General features: G+C 49.6%; 1 protein-coding gene across 1 annotated transcript in view; it reads left to right on the forward strand.

The window, feature by feature from the left end:
• Positions 1 to 6,436, forward strand: part of LGI2 (leucine rich repeat LGI family member 2) — a gene marked incomplete at its 5' end in the record, with an annotated part of 28,733 nt that overhangs the window by 20,153 nt on the left and 2,144 nt on the right. The gene's annotated exons all lie outside the window — the stretch shown is intronic.

A 6,436-nucleotide genomic window follows, 5' to 3' on the forward strand; every position in this document is an offset into this window, starting at 1 on the left:
CACACACACAGACACACACCCATGCACGCACACACAGACACACATCCATCCACGCACGCACACAGACACACATCCATCCACGCACGCACACACAGGCGCACGTCCATCCACGCACGCACACACAGGCGCACGTCCATCCACGCACGCACACACAGGCGCACGTCCATCCACGCACGCACACACAGACGCACGTCCATCCACGCACGCACACACAGACCACGTCCATCCACGCACGCACACACAGGCACACTCTATGGCTTGTTCCTGCTGCCCTCTTGCCAGGTCCTGGTGATCATTGCTTCCTTTAAATAAGTGCAAACAAAATAAGAATAACTGGCTCTCTAAATTCATGCCTTTGGGTCGAGGCCTAGTTAATGCTTCTTTCAACACTGTCAGGAGCCCAGTGTCTCAGTGCTACTAAAAATGGGCCGTCTACTTGCTTTTTATTTTTAATTTATTTTTTTACTTGCTTTTTAAATAAGTAAGTAAAGTCAATAACCTTTTAAAGACTTCTCATTTATCAAGTGCAATCTGATCATAATATTGACTTTATAGACAGCACCACGGTAGCCTGTGACCCCACAAGAGGATTTCCTTTAGTGGTTCCCGATTTGGGGTCAGAGCAGTATTTTGCTGTTGCAGCGTATCAGGTAGACATTCTGGATCAGGAAGCTCCTAGGAAGCTCGCAGGTGCAAAGTCGTTTTGCAGCAGGTGCAGGGGTGGAGGGAGGCAGGGAGAGCGTGGTTCCACCCCTCCCAGAGCAGAGATGGTAATAAGCCTGATCTTGGCAGCACTGGGAGGTCTTTGAGGTGCACAGGCGCCCCAGAAGCTCCGAAGATGCCATGTCAGAAGCGCCTCCGCGGTGCGGCCACCTGGCCTCCTAGTGCTGAGCTTGCACTCCCGAGAGCAGCCCCACCCCCGCCAAGCGCGCACTCAGCACAGAGCACCGCAGGTGAACCTGGCAAGAAAGCCCAGGCCTTTGGACCCTAAACCCGGTCCATATTAAAGGAAACAAGGAAGGGGAGACCCGCTTTCCATGTGCTCTTTGCTTCCCTCTTTTTCCAGACTTGGGAAACGGGTGAGGGATGAATGGGCTGGCCCCCTGGCCTCCCCTCCTCCCACCCCATGCTAGGAGATGGAAGCAGAGTGAAGCTTTGCTTTGTGCAGGGCGGGGAGGGGGGTCCCCACCAGGGCTGGTTGCCAAGGCTGCTTGCAGGCCTGTGAGGTGCCAGGAGCCGGTTTGTCTCGTTGGAAACTCACCACAGCCCCTGAGGTCTTAGCCTGGGTTGCCTGCCTGCAGGTAGATGACAGAAGCCCTGTTCAAGAGAAAGGGGGCATAGAGATGATAAAGAGCTCGGCTTGTGAAAACTGATGGACATGGATTGTACTCCGGACTCTGCCAGGCGCTGAGATATAATATGGACTGTGGCCTCTGGGCCTCGGTCTCCTCATCTGTAGAATGGGCAGTGCATGTACTTTATATGGATGCTGTGAGGAGTCAGTGAGTGCCAGGCACCGAGTGAGCAGTTCTAACGAATGTCAGCTTCCTTCTCACACCTTCACAGATGGAGAGATCAAGGCTCAGGCATGTTGAATCACTGTGGGGGCAGAGCCCAGGGCCTGTCACTGCTGCATCTCACCCCTTTCCTCTCTTAGGTGGACCTCGGTAGGAAGGGACGGTACTGCCCTCTGCTTGCCCTTCCGACAATCTGCAGCTGGTTGCATCCCTATGTGCATCAAGTCATTCATTCATTCACAAGGATTTCTTGAGCCCTTAATCCGAGCTAGGCACAGTCTAGGTGCTGGGGTCACAGCCATGCACAGGCCAGATGAAAACCTCCATCCTCAATGTGTTTGTATTATAATGGGAGCAAGGACAATAAAAAAGACAATTATAATACAGCTAACACATCAGATAGCAACACACTAAGAAGGGACAGGAAGAGGGGGATGGGAGTTTTGAAGAGCCAGCCATGGGAGTGTTGACATTTTAGACTGTGTCTGGTAAAGGCCTCATGAGGAAGGTTGTTTGGAGAAGCCAAGTGGGACATGTGGGGTTGATCCATGGGGACAGCGTGAGGAGGAAGCAGTCCAGACAGAGGCAACAGCAAGTGCAAAGGTCCTGCAGCGGGTGGCTATCTTTCCTGTTTGGCTCCTCCAGGGGGCCATTTTGGCCTGAACAAAATGCTCCAGAGGGAAAGCTGCGGGGACAAAGTCAGAGAGGTAAGGAGGGCTGAGCACGGGGGCCTTGCAGGTCCTGGGAAGGACTTGGGTTTTTAATCGAGAGCTCGGCAGGGCTGCCCAGGACGAGGCAGGGGTCTGGCGCAGGGTGCTGGGCTCTGAGCAGCTTGTGTTGGGGACAGGGGACAAAGGCGGAAGCAGAGCGACTAGCTGAGAAACTGATGCAGGAATCCTCGCAAGCGCATGGCCCAGGCCTGGCGTAGGCCGCAGTGGTGGTGTGTAGGAAGCCGGCCGTGAGGGCGCACTGGGTGTGGCCAGGGCCCGAGTGAAGGCTGGGCCTTGCTAGTTTCTGGGGACTTCTCAGCCCCTCGTTCTCAATCTTCTGAGCTGGGGGCAGCCCCCCCTGATGCCCACCTGGATCCTCTTCACAGCCAAGCCTGAGAAACAAGTTACAACAGTGGGGTAGTTCAGCCCCTGAGCCCCAACAACATCAGGCTTGTTTCTGATAAAACTGGTTCCAGATCTTTCTAGGTGGTGACCTTGGCCAAGTTAGTTACTTTCCATGAGCCCCTTTCATCTGTAAAATGGAAGTATCGTGAATTCTCATTTCATCTGTAAAATGGGATCGTCATCGTATTGGACCCATGAGAATTTAATGGGGATCGTGTGTGTAACACTTTGCCCAGAGCCGGGCATATAGTAAATCCTCAACAAATGTCAGTTTTATCATCTGGGGATAAAAAAAGGAGCAGCCCTCCTTCTCCTCCCTCCCAGACCCTAAAATTTCTCACTTCAGGTAAACTTCTCGGTAACTCTCATCAGCGCAGGAAAGGAGGGGCCAGCATGGAAGGTCCCAAGGGAGCAGGGGAAGGGGGTGGTTCAGAAGTCACATGGATCCCTCAGCGCAGGAGGGAGTGTGGCTAGCTGGGATTGAGCTCGGTGTGGAGGAAAGCCCAAGGCACACACGTGCCAGGCAGATGCCAAATGGACAAGCAAGGGCACAGCCCTGCAACCACTTGCCTTGAATGAGACCAGCATAAACACGGATCCGTTCTCTGCGCATGGGCCATGTGCGTCTCATTTGTCATCTTGCTTGATCACGGAGTGATCCTAGAGTCTGCAAGGGCTGGGCAGGGGTTTCTCAATCCATTCCTGGAGAGACTGGGGCTCTGAGCCATGGAAGGGGCATGTGCGTGCAGTCTTCCTTTGCCATCCTGGTGAGCGTGGTGCCGAAGGGGCATCCCCAGCCATACATCCGCTTTTGGGAGGAGAGGGAAAGCCACGATCAGGGTCACCCCAAGGCTTTGCACTTCCTATCTTCTCCTTTTGTTCCTCTACATCTCTTCTCAACTCTCCTGTTTTTGGTTTATTTTGTTTGCCTTTGATTTCTCCATGCCAGGTATGTTCCAGCCTGCAGTCTCTCTTCCTACATTAAAACACACACACACACACACACACACACACACACACACACACACACACTGATCTCTACGGCTATTGACCGTTCAATAGACTAAAAGTGTTTAGCTGGATGAAGGTATTCTGGAACATCTCCAAAGAAGGAATTCTTTCTGTCTTACACAGCCCCTCAGCGGAGACAGGCAGGCAGGCAGGCCTGAAGGACACTCCCAGGTGGCAGGGACCTCCCTAGCTAGGCCACTCAGGAAGGGGACCCAGAGAATGCACCCACAGTTAGCGTTGGCAGGAGGGGGTTAGTAGAGCTTCCAAAGACCAGTTTGGTAGTTTAAATCCAGAAGCCTTCAAAGCGTGCACAACGTTTACCCCAGCAATGCCTACATTTAAGAACACTGCCAGATGGTTTTCAAAAAAGATTGCTCTACAAGGAAACATGTTACTCAAAATAATGAAAAGCTAGAAATAACTGCAATGTCCAACAATAGGGGATTTGTTAAAAATCCGTACAGTAGCAATACCTTATAGTATTTAAAATTCAGGTTGTAGAAGGTGCAGTAGCAGGGGAAAATGTTCACAATGTCATGGTCAAATAAAAAAAAAGGTAGGTTGTAAAAAGCTCATGTATCCTATAAGCCCAAATTTATTTGTTTATTTATTTTTAAAGATTTTTGTTTCTTTTTTGGAGAGACAGAGAGCATGAGTGGGGGGGAGGGGTGGTCAGAGGGAGAGGGACAAGCAGAACAGGGAGTCCCATGCAGAGCTCGACCCCAGGACCCCGGGTCCGTGACCTGAGCCAAAGGCAGACGCTTAACCAACTGAGCCACCCAGGTGCCCCCCAAATTTATTTTTATTTTTATTTTATTTTATTTTTTTTAAAGATTTTATTTATTTATTTGACAGAGAGAGACACAGTGAGAGAGGGAACACAAGCAGGGGGAGTGGGAGAGGGAGAAGCAGGCTTCCCACAGAGCAGGGAGCCTGAAGTGGGGCTCGATCCCAGGACTCTGGGATCATGACCTGAGCTGAAGGCAGACGCTTAACGACTGAGCCACCCAGGCGTCCCCCCAAATTTATTTTTAAAAAACACATTTAACGTTTAGAGTAACGATTAAGGAAATATATCAAGACGTTAAGTGTTATTTCAACTTTGCAGTACAAGTAATTTTGATTTTCTTCTTGGTGCTTTTTGACATGTTCGTAGCTGAGTGTAGACTGGAGCCAGACTACCCGGATTTAGGTCCCAGGCTCTACCACATACTAGCTGTATAAGTTACTTCACTTCTCTGTGCCTCAGTTTTACCCTTTATAAAATGGAGATGATGCTGATGATGATAGTATTGGTCTTCTTGGGTTGTGTTAAGGATTAAATGAGTGAATACATGTAAAATGCTTAGTGTAGTGCTCGGTCATAGTACACACTATAATTGTTACCTATTATTTTTTTTAAAGATTTTATTTATTTATTTGAGACAGAGAGAATGAGAGACAGAGAGCATGAGAGGGAAGAGGGTCAGAGGGAGAAGCAGACCCCCTGCCGAGCAGGGAGCCTGATGCGGGACTCGATCCCGGGGCTCCAGGATCACGACCTGAGCTGAAGGCAGTCGCTTAACCAACTGAACCACCCAGGCGCCCCTAAATCTATCTTTTTTTTTTAAAAGATTTTATTTATTTATTTATTTGAGAGAGAGAATGAGATAGAGAGAGCATGAGAGGGGGGAGGGTCAGAGGGAGAAGCAGACTCCCTGCTGAGTAGGGAGCCCGATGTGGGAGTCAATCCCGGGACCCTGGGATCATGACCTGAGCCAAAGGCAGCCGCCCAACCAACTGAGCCACCCAGGTGCCCCTGTTACCTATTATTTTTAAAATTTGCTTTGGGGAACATTGAAAACTTTTATACTCAGAAAAGAAAAAGGAATAATTAGTTTAAACAAAATAATTTGTTTAAACAAAAGAAAGGAACCAAGTTCTTGCAAGAAGGCCAAAATAGTGAAAGAGAAAAGTAAGTATCACTCGAAAAACTACCCACTGGCTGCCCCCAAAGTTAATACTGAGGACAGGAATTGGATAATTATCCTTGTAATTTACGGACTAAATTCACTTTGGTCCAATCGCCTAGAAAATCAGGGGGAAGAAATAACTTTTAATCCAGTGACCTAGATGGAGGGTCAATCCTCTTTGGGATGTGGGTGGTCCATTGCTGGCTGGCTGAAGAGGCTGAGGGGGGCAGTCTGGGGGTCCGCGTGCAGTGTGGGAGAAGACTGTAGGAGGTGGTCCAGACGGAAGACTTCCCCTTTTCCAGCAGAGTTCCAGTTCTGGGCCGCCTGAGCTAGATCATTCACGCCATTGACCATTCTTCAGGTACTTACGCGGTGCCTGCTATGGGAGATTTTAGAGGGGTGAGGTCAAGACAATCGTTTCAATTATCCAGTAATGATAGCTACTAATTGTTGACCACTTCCTGTTTGTGGGTGCTCTGTTCTAAAAACACCAGGAATTTTCTCACTTAGTCTTTCCTAGCCCTGGAAGGTTAGTGTGAATAGCGCCCTCATTTAATAGATGGGGAGCCTGAGCCCAGACAGTTAACTGGCGCAGGGTCAGAAAGCTTATAAGGTACGGGCTGCATTTCAACCCCTGGGCCACCATGACCTGAGCCAAAGGCAGACGCTTAACCGACTGGGCCACCCAGGTGCCCCCCAAATTTATTTTTATTTTATTTTTTAATTTTTAATTTTTTTAATTTTTTTAAGATTTTATTTATTTGCGAGAGAGAGAATGAGAGAGAGCATGAGAGGGAGGAGGGTCAGAGGGAGAAGCAGACTCCCCGCTGAGCAGGGAGCC

The sequence above is a fragment of the Neomonachus schauinslandi genome, chromosome 2, assembly GCF_002201575.2.
Source record: "Neomonachus schauinslandi chromosome 2, ASM220157v2, whole genome shotgun sequence".
Classification (NCBI taxonomy): domain Eukaryota; kingdom Metazoa; phylum Chordata; class Mammalia; order Carnivora; family Phocidae; genus Neomonachus; species Neomonachus schauinslandi.